The following is a 16,900-nucleotide window of genomic DNA, read 5'->3' as shown; positions in this document are numbered from 1 at the left end:
AACGTTAGGACCTCTGTACAGTAGCGGTGTTTGAGATATACCCGCTTTGTCTCCTCGTCAACAGAGACATGAGATACAAAGTACAGGCAGTAACTCAAACTCTTTTGCTGTGTTATAGGCGTGTAATTCTTGGTCCGTGACAGAGAGTACTGAGTCGGCTTTAGTACACACTCAAAATCGGCGTATGTGACGACGGGAACGGAAAACATGTTTTGGAACGATAATGTAGGTGGCGTAACATCTTACTATGTTGTGGCATTTTAACATTGGCCGGTTGATTCATCAAACAACGTCGGTGGTCAGCCTGCATTTTCCTGTAACAATCGATGTCTTTTCGGAAGTACGTGAAGCCCCATTTGCATATTTCAATTTTATGGTCAGTCTTCGTCAACTGTGATCCCACTAGACGTGAGAAGTCTGATATGTAGCAGTAGTGAGTGGTTTTTCATTCTTAATGTACACCAAATTATAATGAACAGCTTTTTCTTCATCGCAAACTATTATCGGTTTTATTTCATTATTTTTGTTTAGTGCGTATACATTCGCCGACACCTATTGGCTTTCTCGCACTTTACAATGTCTTTTCAGTCAGAAATTTAATCATGGAAAAGTCGTATGAATTTATCTTCCAAAACGTAGTATTGTTCATTTAACCGCTGATGATCCCGTCCGGTTAGGCCTTATCTAGATTTTTCAATGTCGGCTTGTTGTTGTACCATAATAAATGTTCAAAAATGAGCCTCAATACTTTCTTGACATGCTTCTGTACTACTTTTGTTACTATTCTTCACAGCTATTCATAAGTTGTTCAGCCACATCCATAATGCGGACAATTAATTCCTCATGGAAACATATTTTTGTTTTATATACAATATTTTTCATCCATCCTCAGATGCAAAAATCTAAAGATGTTAGATTTTGGTGGCCAGGATTGTGGACCTCCACGAACAAACCATTACTCAAGCAAATGATGATTTAAGTGAGTGGAAACAGTACAAGAGAAATGAGAAGATGCACCATCATGCTGGAAGTGTACTTGCGTCTCAGTTTTAGAGGAACGTCTTCAAGCAGCTGTGGATTCTTCTTGAAGAAAGTGCAGATTTTAAGGGGCCAAGTAATATTAATGGTCCAAACAGCTGTTTATGAAGAAGCCGGTGTTGAAAATTACTTTCCACTGATTCACGTGGATTTACTTCGGTCCATGTATGCTCATTGGTTAAGTCGTTGATGCCTCTCTGGTAAACAAAACATTGTAATTGTCAATTTGTATTCCACCAGTTGCAGAACTCCAAGCAAAGTTGACCGTCTTCTGGGTGTAGTTGTTGAACTGATTGTTTATGATTACGATAAAACTCATTTTAAGTGTCCTCTAAACCACTGAATACGAGTCTCCGATCCGTGAGAAAGACAATGTATTCTGACACCTATTTATGCAACTTACAGAATGATTTAAACACTAATACAGTGCTGCGTATTGTTAATCAGCTGTTGTTATTTTTGCCAACTTTGAAATAATAATTTTTCAAATAATTTATTATTTTTCTGTCATTAATAAAATTATTATTATCTAATTAATTTTTATTTTACAATTATTGTATAATTTTCAGTTTTTTTAACAGTAAATTTTGTTTTTAAAATTTTTTCACATCACTATAAAAGAATTTGGTTTTTGTTTACATTAAATAAGTACTTTTCTGACAAATGTAATGTACTGTTTCGAAATAAAATTATAATTTTTCTATATTTTGTTTGTTTTATTCAACTTATCTTATCACCCTTTGTTTAGAATTAAATTCTCTACATGCTTGTTTTTGTAAGTTTTAAGTGTTTATTACCCATTCAACAAAGTTATTGTACGTCAAACGTAAAAAACAGGATTTTTTTACCTCATTTTATTATTTTTTACCCAATTTCTCAAAAATTACTGAAGATACGTTTTTGGGACCTATTTTATTCAATTTTTCATACCAAAAACTATAAGAAATCATTAATTGTGCTCCCTAATTAACATCCTAAAAATTTCAGTACGCCTCATCGGGGTTGCTGAAATGTGAGCGAAATCTTTCACTAGCCGTAACTCTCAAACAAAGCATTTTAGGACATATATTTTTGTACTTTTCCATTACTTTCAAGAGTACAATAGGTTACAAAAGTCCCGAGAACTTCGTGATATATTTTGTGGTGGTGTTCTGATCAATGTTGTACCACTGTTAACTTTGAACCATTTTTGCAAATGCTGTGACATTTTCCTTTCAGTGGAATAACATACCTGCCCATTTTTTGATGTGATCTATGAAATGAATCATCAAAATAAGAGAATTATTTAAATCGATTTACATTTATTTAATAATATTCTATTAACCCACGTTTTAGCCGGCCTCCGTGGCGCGAGTGTAGCGTATCGGCCTTTCGTCTGGAGTTCCCGGGTTTGAATCTCGGGCAGGCGTGGCATTTTAACACTCTACAAAAATTGTCATTCATCTCATCCTCTGAAGCAATACTTAACGGTGGTCCCGGAGGTTTAAAAAAGAAAGAAAAAACCCACATTAAGGAAATTTTAAAAATTCTGCTTTACGTGTAACTATCTTAACGCTTGAAAAAATATGAATTGCATTACAGGTTGGAGCGTACATGGACCGCCGAACTAACTCATATTTTCATTTTACCTCCATCATCACTCATCTTCATTATTTTATTTCGATTTCAAAACGATAATTAAATTCGTGATTTACTAACGATTCTAAGGTACTAAACTTAATATAAAATACCCATAATATCCCGGAATGAAGATTTTACAAAATCCTTGTGGATATTAATCGAAAAATCGTTTAATCGCGGTGGAACTTGGTAAAAGCAGCAGAAAAAAGTCAGTTAAGCAGTACTGAAAACCAGGCTAACAAAAAAATCATAAAATTAAAAATTATGAGATTGCGAATAAAATACCATTAATTATAATATTCTATTAATTTATAAGCGATGAATTCTTGAATTTAATATGTTATTTAGCAATGAAAGCTTCATAAATAATTGTAAATTATAAAGATTATCAAATAATTATATATATTTAAAATTGCTTTACATACGAGTGTTTACTTCTTGACAATAAACGGTGCAACTGCTTCCTACTTTTTCAATCAATTTGACGAGTAAAAATGACGAACAAAATAACGCAATGATTATTGATAACACAGGCCAGCGTTTTTTAACGATCGAAAAATTATTTTCAGCGTGATAACTGATTCTTGTGTATTTTTGGGCATTGCATCAAAATATTACCTCAAATTTTCTCCATCACGTAAGAATTTTTGACAAAAAACTTCAGAATTTAACAAAAAAATATATAAAAACGAATCTTTAACTAAATTAAAATTTACGTACAAGTAACATGAAAAAGCAAAATTACTCTAAAATATCATTAAAACTAATGAAAACGCACATCCAGCCCAACACAACAAAACATCCTCCCTTATCTTTGTTTTTGGTAAACCTTTTTTTTCCCCCCATACCTAGGAGGGTGGACCAGCTAATGCATTGCACACCCTCAGAGATTGCCTTTGTCTCTAACCTACCGAGACTCCGCGGGACCCGGATATGCCGTTACCCGCAGGGGTCGTTCACCCAGTAGGCCGGGACTAGGTCTTTTATATTTTCTTTTCTTTTTCCTATTTTTAGCCTCCGGTAATTATTTTTTTGATAATGCTTCAGAGGATGATATATATGAGCGTAAATGAAGTGGTCTTATACAGTCTCAGTTCAACCATTTCTAACCCACCGGGTTAGTCTAGTGGTTAACGCGTCTTCCCAAATCAGCTGATTTGGAAGTCGAGAGTTAGCGTTCAAGTCCTAGTAAAGCTAGTTATTTTTACATGGATTTGAATACTAGATCGTGGATACCGGTGTTCTTTGGTGGTTGGGTTTCAATTAACCACACATCTCAGGAATGGTCGAACTGAGAATGTACAAGACTACACTTCATTTACACTCATACATATCATCCTCAGAAGAATTATCTGAACGGTAGTTACCGGAGGCTAAACAGGAAAGAAAGAAGAAGTTCAACCATTTCTGAGATGTGTGGTTAATTGAAACCCAACCACCAAAGAACACCGGTATCCACGATCTAATATTCAAATCCGTGTTAAAATAACTGACTTTACTAGGACTTGAACGCTGGAACTCATGACTTCCAATCAGCTGATTTGGGAAGACGCGTTCACCACTTGACCAACCCGGTGGGTTGGGTCTTTTATATACCTGCCTCTAACAGTACCCCCTCCCTAGAGAGGGATTCAGCCGGGTCTAGGTCTTTTTTTATTACCCACGAACTCAGGGGGGTCCCCAGTCAGTCATCAAGAGTGATCCACCACAGCAAACCACCCTCTCATGAGCAGAGCTGCCCCTGCTCTGGAGTAACCTACTCTGTTTCACTCAACAGCATCTCGTTCCTTAGTCTTTATATTCGTGACTAAGATTGCTACAGTGTTCCATTCACGATGTCCCCTTTAACATGTATTGTACAGTATTATCCAGTGTCAGTCCTTGAATGGCCCATGTCCCGGTGACACAAGTATACTGTGTATTCCATGGTGTCTATTTCTTCACAGTATTGGCAAACCGGTTCGGGCCTTCTGCCAAAGTGGTGGAGGTAAGCCCCAAACCCTCCATGCCCAGTCAAAGTCTGAAGTATTTTTGCAGGTTTTTGATAAACCTTACTTGAAGACGTTCCTCTAAAACTGAGACGCAAGTACACTTCCAGCACGATGGTGCACCTTCTCATTTCTCTTGTGTTGTTTCCACTCACTTAAATCATCATTTCCTTGAGTAATGGATTGGTCGTGGAGGTCCACAATCCTGGCCACCAAAATCTAATATCTTTCGATTTTTGCATCTGAGGATGGATGAAAAATATTGTATACAAAACAAAAATATACTCCCATGAGGAATTAATTGTCCGCATTATGGATGTGGCTGGACAACTTATGAACAGCTGTGAAGAATAGTAACAAAAGTAGTACATAAGCATGTCAAGAAAGTATTGAGGCTCATTTTTGAACATTTATTATGGTACATATAATGGTACTCTTTGGTCTACTGTACTGTTTCTAAATAAATTTTTTTCTCATTTATTCTTCTTAAGTTATACTCTACACTGCCTTCTAAAAATCAAATTAACAAAACCAGGATCTCTTTAACACAAAAATGGTCGCCCCAATTTAGTTTGCCTCTTTATAAGGTTTGTCATATGCTTTTTTTCTTAAGACTCTCCTTTACAAGCTCATCTAATTTTTAACCTTCTTCAACATCAAATTTATAAAAGCCTCTATTTTTTCTCTAACTTTTTTTTTTTAATGACCACACTTAATTATCATTAACTGTTTGATGCACTCCATACAAATAATTGAATAAAGTCTTACTAGTTATTGGACATAAATGTTTAGACTTTTTTCCAAATTATATCTATTTTCTGGCTTTAAAAAAATTATAATGTGGATTATGTCTGTTAATTATATATTTAAGAAGTGTTGGGTCTGTTAATTGAAGAATGTTATTCCTTAAAAAATGTTTAAATGTTAAAGAAGGAAGATAATAATATAACCTTTTAAGATCACGATCAAACAAAATTTATACAGCTTATTAACTTTAATAATGTACTGTTTTTATGAAAAACAGTTTTGATGGAAAAAATAATTTTGCCTGTCAACCCCCTGGGATCTATCTCTTAAGATAATTTTGCTTATATAAAAATAAGCTTTTTGATTATTCAGATTTGCAACTATGCTGACACAATTACAGTTATTTTACTAAAAAAAAAATGAAAGGTAAAGTTTGGATGTAAATAAAATATAACTTTGATTTTTATTCAAATTAAAAACCTCCAACTGATTTATACTTCTTGGAATTCATTTCATTAAGTACTAGGGTACTTTTCAAAAAGATTCCCACAGAAGAAATGCGATCTGTAATTAGTCAGTTAAGTCATTGTAGTTAGCCAGTCTGTTGTTAAATGGCATCACTGAAAGGAGAAAATAAAATTATAATCTAACTTTATGTAATAAATAAATATAATTAACTATGCTTGCAAGATTAGCGAGCCTAGGTTAAGTTTGGTTAGATTATATTAATACTTTTAGATTTATTTATTAAATAAAGTTACATTATAATTTTAATTTATTTAATTTCTCCTTTCAGTAGCGCCATCTAACTAACTAGAGATTGCCTGCGGGCATCTTCTTGAAAAGTACCAGTATGAATAACATAAAACATATTGCAATCATCATAAGGTTTTCACATGAAGCAATGAAGATTCAGTACATAAGAATATCTTGATAATAGAGCATTGAATTTTTTTATCCAGGGTCTAATATTTTCAAGTTTATCTTAAACATGTTACAATTTGTGATCATATGCATGACTACAAAGACAATTTATTTGTAATCACTACTTCTTTAATCTTCATTGAAGGACTAAAAGAAAGTAAAGTGAAATACAACCACCTATTGTACACGATTGATTGTTATATGTGGTGTTTGTTACGATTGCATAAGGTGATGATTACTATTATATAAACACCTAGGGACAAAAACATGCAACGCTAACATTCATTAACTGTCATATGTGGTTAGTAAATTATACTGATCTATCAGATCATACAAAGATCATGACAAATAACTTAAGCTTTAAACCATTGAGAAAGTTTGGTTTTATCATTCTGGATTTTCCTAGTGTTTGACTAATTTTTGATTGTGTGGGTTGTTGTAACCTAATAGGCAAAAATTTTAAGCCCTTGCAAAAATGCTATAGTCAATCCCTAATAAGTATCGCATTTCATTTGTCATTCTGTTTACGTCCTTGAGATAAATGTAAATCAGAGTTTGAATCCCAATCAGGCATGGCATTTTCACACACTACTTTACTTGTCATTCATCTCATCCTTGAAGCACTACCTAATTGTGGTTCCAGAGGTTAAAAAAAATCCATGGTTGTAATAATATAGACAGTAAAATTATACATTCACTTCCAGATTTTTTACTTTTAACTCTATTTATTATCTGACAGGAATAATCCCATAACACCATGCAAGAGAAAAATTTTCTTGGTAAGTAACATGTCTATACAATTATGAACTATTTTCATTTTAATAAACAATTACTACATTATCAAATACAATAGTAACAATAAAAAGATTATAACTACCTAAAATTTTAAATAAAAATTTTTCAGATCAGTTAAATGTATAACTGAAATAAAAAAGTCAACAAACTCCAGTCAACTAAATGGCATAAGTACATGGAGAACCCCTGGGACCGCATATGCTCTCTCCTATTTGAAACTTAATTTGAATTAAGAGGACAGTGCTGACTAATAATAATTTTCAATCAAACATAAGTCTTATAAATCTTCTAAAAGTTAACACTTGGGAGTGCACTATGCATCTATATGTGTTATGTATCATGATTGTAAGCAACTGACATGAATCACAAGCCACAAAAATGACAATCATTAAGAATACCAGGATTCCATGCGAGGCTTACAAGGGAAAGTGAAGAATGAGGTGTTTACCTGTAAGCCAAAAATACAGATGCATATCAGCATACAAAGTCCACTGAAATGCAAATGATATTTATCCCAATAAGTAACAACTTTATTTTAATCAGCTGTAAGGGCTGGCTATGTAATAAATATTATTTACTCTCCAAGAAAGCAAATCTGATTATTACCCTATAGCTGTGATGCAAATATAGTATTTCAGATCTTTACATGTGCCACAACCATAAAAAAATTGTTAGATGCACACAACACAACATATAAATAAACCTTTTACTTTGAACTTTGTTCAAGTATTGTAATTGTGAAAAATTTCAGTTTTCATCTTTCAACGGAAATATTCATTTTGACTAATTTCGGCGTAACATCTATGTTCGTATATATCTCACATAAGGATCAATCCATTTGAAGTGTCCCAAAAACACAAGCTGGTTGCTTGACAAATTCAAAAAAATTGAAACTTACCCACTTGTTTCCTACATGTTTCAGGACCTTAATTTTTTTTTTTAATTTTTAATTTAAGCGGTTTATACCTTTGGTGGTAATTTTTGTTATAGTATGCACATCTATCTTTGTGATTGTAAGGGTTTACGGAAAAAATCATAACTAAAACGCTTTGGTTCTGGAAGGATGAAACAAAAAGCAATTTAATCATAGTTTCTCAAGATAAAATATTGGTTCAGGGTTTATTTACCTATATCTCTTCTTTCTATGAGAAAATTAGCAATAAAGTTGAACATGAAAAACTGTGAAATTTCATTTTTAGTAATTTTTTTCAAGATGCAGGGATGAAATACATAGTTTGAATTATTATTTTATATGTAGGCATATGTTAGTAGTTTTACTATAAATAATACACAAGACACATTTTATTTGCCATAAACATCTACAAAAACTCTGCAGATTGTGCAAATTTGAAACTTTCACCAGCTCCATCAGAGTTATTTGAAGCCAAAATTTGAATAAAAAAAAAAAATTATTTTCAAAAATTCATAAAACTGTAGGAGTAAGTATATCACCATTAATATTATTTATTATGGTAAAGCTAATAACACACACCTACATATAAAAAAATAATTCAAACTGTATATGCCATCCCGCCTCTTGAAAAAAATTACCAAAAGTGAAATTTCAGTTTTTCGTGTTCAACTTTATTAGCAATTTTCTCACAGAAAGAAGAAAGATAGGTAAATAAACCACTGAACCAATCTTTTACCTTAGGAAAGTATGATTAAATTGCTTTTTGTTTCATTCTTCCAGAACAAAGTTTTTTAGTTATGATTTTTTCTGTAAACTCTTACAATCACAAAAATTGGTGTGTGCAACGTAACACAAAAATGGCCGCCACAGGTATACTGCTTAAATAAAAAAATAAATGAAATAGTTTTAATGTCCTAAGACAAAAGATTCTAATAGGTAAGACATTTAGGAAACAATTGGGTAAGTTTAATTTTTTTTGAATTGGTAAAGCATCAACTCTTGGGTCACTTCTAATGCATTGACCCATAACTCATAAATGAAAATTTGGATTTTTTCTTAACTGCAGTAATAAGCCCTCACTGGGAGCTTTTCAACAATATCATAAGTGGTACTTGTTTTTATTGGTTTCAGAGTTATAGCCCAGTAACATCTTAATTAATGAAATATTTGGATCTTACAAGCAGCAGGCATATTGGTTCCAATCAGACTTAATTTACTTTCTTTTTTTAAAATTTAAACACATTGATTTTAATAATTATTAACCTCCGATTGTAAAATTCTTTTTTACAATAAACAATAATTAAGTAACAAAAAAATGTAATAAAAATATAAATATATAAAAAATAAATGAAATTTAATAGGCGTACAAGGTAGTCATGTGGTGTCCACATCAGCTTTTTTTATAATGAAACAATTAATAGAATATATACTTAAATTCACCAGAAACTGTAATTTGGTAATATAATAGATCCAAAAGGATGAGTCAGACATTATAATTGATAAAGCATACTGGACCAAAGAAAATGGTCCATTAATATGAAACAGTTATGCAGGAATATATTTTTATCATTTTTTTTATTTAAGGTTGAAAAATTTTACAAATGTTTATTCATACTATACCACACACATATAGAAACTATTGCTATAGTTTTAAAAATGAATTATATTAATTTGTAATAACGTAATAATTAATATTAAAAATGGATTAATTTGTTACACTGAGTAATATAATTTAGTAATTTCTAAATATAACCCCATAACAAACTATGCAAAAACTTCCAAAAGAAGAGAAAATGTTTGTGAATGAAAGGTCATTAAAAAATGTTGTTAAAGACATGATTGGTTGAAATGTATTCTATTTAACTGATCAATTTATTTTCTCATAAAACTAGGTTAGGTTAAAAATACATGATTTTTTGACATTAATACTATTATTTATAACCAGATAAATAAATATGTGTGGTAATACTGTAAGAGTGTTTCTCTGAATACTACATTTTTTCTTTATTAAAATAATCTAAATTTAGACGACCAGATTTTAAAAGAATTGTTTTACTCTCCACAAAAATAAAATAATACATAATTTAAATGTTACATTACTGATCCAATAATTAATACTGCTAAGATGCCTCTGATTCAAGTTTCTGTTTCATGGTTGGTGGAATCAAGTGTTTTGGTAGAGTTGATGGAAGATCATAACCATTTAATTTAATATCAATCAAATACATAGCTAATGCGAATTCATCACAGTCAAGGGAGCCATCATTGTCTACATCAGACAACTTCCATATTTCAGAAAGTACTGAATTTGGCAATTGAGATTTAATCATTTCACTTTTTGCAACACGAAGTGATACTTTTCCATCAGATGATTTAAGGTTTTTAAATACAATGTCATATTTTTCTCGCTGTTTATTAACAATCCAATCTTTTTCACCAAAACCAGCATTTATTCCTTCACTTTGTGCAAATCCAAATGGGCTATCTGTATCCTTCACAATATCAAACACACCACCTGAAATGATCGATTCAGTCTCTGTCGGATCTTCACTAAGATCTAGACAATCCATAAGTACTGCTACATCACTGTCAAGCATTCTGTTTACATCTTCCAATAAAAGACGGTCAAGGTGATATAGTTTTGAGAAATCAAATACTGCAAGTTGTTCTTGCATCTTTTTACAATCAGGAAAATCTCCAAGTGGTATATTATATGTTAACTGTATCTCATGAAATATACTTTCTAATGATGAAATTAATTCATTTTTCTTTTTTTCTCTACCAAATATTAATGGCATATTTTTATGTAATGTTCCCATTACATATGAATGTACTTTAACTAAACGAACTCTTTTAATAAAATCATTAAGTTTTCTGATAGCTGAATTTTTTGGTAAAGACATTAGATCTTTTAACAGGTCATTCTGTTCCATTTCAAAAAGTTTCTTACATTCACTATGTTGTAAACGATGATCCCAGAATGAACCGATGTAAACTCTTGTTATTTCAGGTGTGTTAATTATCTTGCCTAGAGACCACATTAATGCTCCATAAACTCTCATTAGTTGTTGCTGATCTACCATATCGGATTTGTTCAAAACAATTCTAATTTTTTCATCATGCCCTTGTAGGGCTTCAATGCATCTTTTAAATTCATCAGATATATCTAATTTATGTGCATCAAAAAGTAAGATCATTCTATCTACACGCTCAGCAAACCATTTCAAAACACCAACAAAATCATAACCACGATTAACCCGTTGCTTTTCACCTGATAGTATACCAGGTGTATCAATAATTGTTAGATTTTTCAAAACATCACAGTGTACAGTAGAGCACTGAAATTTATTTAAAAATGTATTACCAAATTTTGACAGAGGCCTATATTGTCTTTTAGGATCAACTACAAGAGCATTACCAGGTATCATTCTATCACTATTTCCAAACATGACAGAAATAAATTTATCTGTGGTAGGTTCAGGTCCTATTCTTATACCAGGAAAATCTGTTTTTAACAAATGCTTAATAAGAGTAGTCTTACCGGTAGAATACTGCCCAACGAACATTATCATAGGTTTAGCTTCAAAATCTATATCTTCTAATTGAGGTGAATGAAAATAGTGAAAATGATAGGCTTTTTCTACAGACAATAACTTTTTTTTATACAAATTCTTTAAACCAGTAACAAACAATTCATACTGTTCAGATGTAAAGCGTGGTTTCACAGCATTCGACAGCGTAAATCTAACCATTGTTTTAAACGTTATTACAAGGTAAAAAATTATGTATAATAAAAAGGATAAAAAGATTTTACTCGTGTAATTAACACTGAATTATATTCACTTTTTGAAATAAAATTTATGAAACAAACAGCGAAAATTGTACAAACGTTTTAAACAAAATAACCCTACTGAAACCACATGATTAAGAAAACTGTCGCTTATTATCCACGGCGTACATAATTTATTTTAATGTTCATAGAAATTCTGATATCAAATATAATTTTTAACTTAAAGTATTTTTTTTATTTCTGAAAATAAAATAAAACATATGGTAAAAATAAAATACATTGTATAAATCAAATTATATCTTTGGGGTTCTTCAAAATTTTACATTTCACGGTATAAAGAATAAGACATAATGTATCATGATTCCATTGTAACCACTGATCTTTAAGTAACTGGATAAGGGACTATGGCGTAAAATACAATTCCGTATTCTACATTAGCGCCGCAGAATGATATGCTGGGAACTAAATAAAACCATCGCACGCTTGCGTAGCTATAATCATGATGGTAGGGACGTTTATCTTACTCAAACTTATTTCTATTCTTACTTACCCTTGCGCATGCGCCATTTTATTTAGTTCTACCACTTATTTAGTAGCGCTAGTTTAGACTTAAAATTTTACCAATTTCAATTAACGGTCCCCTGTCAAGTTATATAAAGATCAGTAATTGTAACTAAACTGATGCTGTAGAACTACGCAGCCAACCGGCCCGCCGGTAAGTATGTTAACAGGCTTGGTTTCTAGGTCAACTGATCGGGGTTCAGTTCAGAATGGCAGTATAAAAAAATTCCTATTATGTTAGAGAACTGGTGTGATTTTACTCAATTTGATGCCCATAAATATGAAAAGATCCATTATTAAATTTGACTTTTTCACGCGTTAATAGGCGTCTAATAAAAATTCATTGCTAAAAAAGTAACCTATTAATAAATATAGTAGTAATTAAAAGTAAATAAAAACCACTTCAAAAAACTACCGACTGTTAACTGAAGGAAATTTCTTCATTTCCACTTGAAATGTTATTTTTTAGTCATTTATATATGCTCTTTAAAAATTATTATATTTTACATTTTTTTAAAATTTTAAGTGCAGTTAGAAAAATGCTGTCTGTATGAAAAAATACAGAATATCTTTAAAACATGCAGGTGTTTTATGCAGCTAAGTATAAAATTTACCTTAATATAAAGTATATTGTGGCTAAAAGCTATTGTGCATTATTGTAGGTGTAACTTGTGAAAATTTAAAATGTAGGGTAGGCACTATTAGGATATATAAAGTTTCTTTAATACATTTTTATTTATTTTATGTTATGAGTTTTAAATAAATTTTCTACAGGGATAGCATAATTAAAACCTTGTATAACTGTTTATGTAACGTAAACGTTTTACCTAAAACTTATTTTTTTCTTTTGAGGATGTTTATTTTTAGTGATTTGTATGGTTGATTAACAGTTTTCTTTTGTATGCAAAAACTATTTTGTCTATATTCACAAATTCAAAACATTATATTGTAAGAATATTAACATGTCATTTGTTAAAGTAGCTCCTGTGTAACAAAAGTTCCTATTCTAAATTATTGATAACTAATGCTAATAGTTTTGTTTTTGGTACATCTTGGTGATACACCTGATTCTTATCTGAAACAATGTTCTTGTGAGGGAAAAAGTTCTTTTTGGGATACATTCTCAAGATCCTTTAAAATTCCATCTGCATTTTTCAAATAGTAAATACTACAGTACTATTACATAAAAACATGAAATGAATTAATGATAGAGAAATACCAAGCCTTTCCTTTCATGTTTTGCGTTAATTTCTTAGCCTAAAAAAACTCTTATTACATTTAATACCCTTGATTATCTGTTTTAATATATTCTAATTTTTCACCTACTTTACTACATGCATACAATTATAACATAAATTTACAAATTAAAACACATTATTGCATATATCCAACTTTCATAAGTCAGATTATGACATTAAAGGTTTTAGGCATTATTACTATGATCAGAGTAGGGTATTTTGTATCATAAGGATTTATTAATCACTAATGATAATTAATTTAATATTCTCTGTCAGACTGTAGTTCTCTCAACAGCTTTTATGTAAAATACTAACACATCCCTGTTGCAGCTTTGCCTGCAATGGCAAAGACAGCAGTTACGCTTCCCATCAACTTATCACATTCTCTTGAGAGTACAGTTGCTTCAATATGAGCTCCATGAATCATGTGCATTCATTCCATACAATAAGTTTTGTATCTTAGAAAATTTTACTGAGAAGACCTTTTCACATATAGAGCAAACTGACTCTTGCCCACATGATGCATTTAACAGCAATTTAAAAGTTAAATGAGCAATCCTACTACCACTGATAACCTCGATACCTTACAGTGCTACACCGTGGAAACTGCAAATTTATAGTGTTTGATTGATAGGTAGCCAATCTACTGCTCAATCAAACATATACAATAAGTAAATCAAAAAGGTTTTCCCAGTGCCTCCAAGAGCATAAAAAAAAATACTTTTTTTCTGTAACTATGGGTATTGTGAGTGATGGAATCATATGATTGGCGCTGATCTGGTACTAATTTAGAATGGTTAATATTTATATACTCTTGAAGGAAGGTCATTCATCATTTTGAGAACATTGGAATTTTGGAACATTGAATTAAAGGGGTTTTCATTATCTTGTTCACCACAAATTGGTGTTGGTAAACTGAAATCACATAAATATTTTTCACCAACACTTACAATCTTGTCTTCAATTTCAATAAAACCTATCATTGAAAAATATAATGGGAGTGGCTCACCATCGGAAAGGAGCATGGAAATTTTTTTAGGTGGCTCGCCACCTAGCAGCCTGAATGAAAAGTGCAGCAACCATAACGGATTATTTATTATTTACACGTAATAAACAATTTATCATCTTAATATATTTATCATCCTCCTCTATGAATCATGAGACCTTGCCGTTGGTGAGGGGGCTTGAGTGCTCAGGGATACAGAGTAGCTGGACCGAAGGTGCAACCATATCGAAGAGGTATCTGTTGAGAGCCAGACTAAGGAAGGCTGTTGGAGCCAGGCCATCAGTTTGCACCCAAACGGTTGTGGCTTGACCTTTGTTGGTCAGGTTGGTGATTGAGGATGACGCCATTCACTTGACTGCTGTTTTCTCTCTGGCATGTAATACAAAATCCATGTTTCATCGCCGGTAACAATTGAATTAAGGTACTCATAACTCATAACCTTTTTCTGTGTAGTGCATCAAAAATTCCAAAGCAGATCCCATTCAAATTTTTTTATGATGTTCCGTTAAGATGTGCGACACCTAACATGCACAAACCTTTCTGAAGCCTAAATGGTCATGAACAATGCGACCAATAACAGCTCTTGAAACAAGAAAAAGAAGGGTCAGGATGGAAATCGTTAAACGATGATCTTCTCTGATTTCATCATCGATGCATTTCAACAAGTCCTTGGTGATTATCGAGGGCCTCCCTGAACATTCTTTATCATGCACATTAATTCTGTTATTTCTAAATCTTTCACACCATTTTCAGATGTTTCTTTCATTCATTACATTATCACCGTAGACAGCAAACAACTGCCTATGAATTTCAACTGGCTTAATGTTTTGGTGGTTTAAAAAACATATGACTCCATGTATTTCACAATCGGTGACAACATTGATTTTCCTGTTCATTTTATAACGTAATAACTCGCACATAATCAATGATACTACACATGACAACTTACAGACAACAATGTAGTGTGTACATTACTACATGACTATGAACGACACAGGTTCGCCAATCTTAAGGAGAAAAATTTCCTAACAGTTTTTACTTTATAGATATCCCTTGTACATTTGAGTGTAATTTTATGTATGATGTATGATGTCTTTTTTTTTCTCCTCTTATTAATGATTATGATAGATAAAAAAAAGATTTTTAAAGAGTGAACAAAATGTAATGAATAACTTAACAATATTTAAGCAAAGCAGCAATAGTATTTATTAAAATATTAATGTCATCAAAATATTAGTGTAAAACTACCATATGTCTGACTTCTGCAACTTAAATAAATTGATACTGTGATTTCAGTACATTGCTCTCAAACGAATATTTAACATCTTTGCATAAAAAGATTAATAAAGGTAATTGACGTTGTTAATTAATGCGTGAACTTGATTCATATGATAGTAGTTAAGTGTTCAGAAACAGTAAACTATGAAATGGGTCATTTCAGTGATCATTTCATAACCCTCCATTTACAGGATGTAAATGCATTCTACATACTTTATACTTAATCTGGAACCATCAGGTTTTAAAGATTTACCATCTTTCCAGAACTGTAAATTCTCAGACAAGCATCTAACCACCATATTATTTACTGACAGTCAAACTTAATCTTTCAAAAAAAAATATTCTGAAATGTTTCTCGTGGTTTTAATTACAAAATTTATATACTTACTTCAATAGAATGTTATTGCATCTTATTAATTATTGTTTATCAAGTGATAGTCTGCCCTGTATATCTTATCTCATCATTACTAATCATACAAAGATCATATATCATATTTAATCAGTCTAGTCTAATATGTCATGTAGAAAATATAAAAAAAATATTGTTAATTATTTATTCTTAGCCATTAGAAAATAATTTATTTCTTTATTTAAAAATCAACTCAAAAGTTGAAAATACAGTATATTAAAGGGGGTAAAATAAAATAACATGTAATTTATAAAAATCAAATATAATAAATCAATGTAGAAGAATATCAAAAAATGTCAAATGGGTGATGATTGAAAAAAGGATTAAAGAATATTAATTATAAGGTTAAATCTGATTTCCAGTCATAGAATAATCACTGCCATTATATCCATTTTGTTATTTATTAAATATTTCCAAAGATATTTAATAAATAATAAAGCTAAAATAAATTAATTTAAAAGCTGTAATAATAATTTATCCATAGTAATGATAGGATATAAAAAAAATTTACACGGTTATATAAATATAACATATAAAAAAAATAAAATAAAATTAGTTTTAATTTTCATAAGTAATATTTATATTTTAGTATT

General features: G+C 31.1%; 1 pseudogene; it reads right to left on the bottom strand.

The window, feature by feature from the left end:
* Positions 1 to 9,864: 9,864 nt before the first annotated feature.
* LOC142326804 (EH domain-containing protein 4 pseudogene) lies at positions 9,865 to 11,963 on the bottom strand (annotated as a pseudogene).
* Between the last annotated feature and the right edge of the window lie 4,937 nt (positions 11,964 to 16,900).

The sequence above is a fragment of the Lycorma delicatula genome, chromosome 6 (assembly GCF_047948215.1).
Source record: "Lycorma delicatula isolate Av1 chromosome 6, ASM4794821v1, whole genome shotgun sequence".
In the NCBI taxonomy this organism is placed as follows: domain Eukaryota; kingdom Metazoa; phylum Arthropoda; class Insecta; order Hemiptera; family Fulgoridae; genus Lycorma; species Lycorma delicatula.
This window is presented reverse-complemented; position numbering and strand designations above follow the sequence as displayed.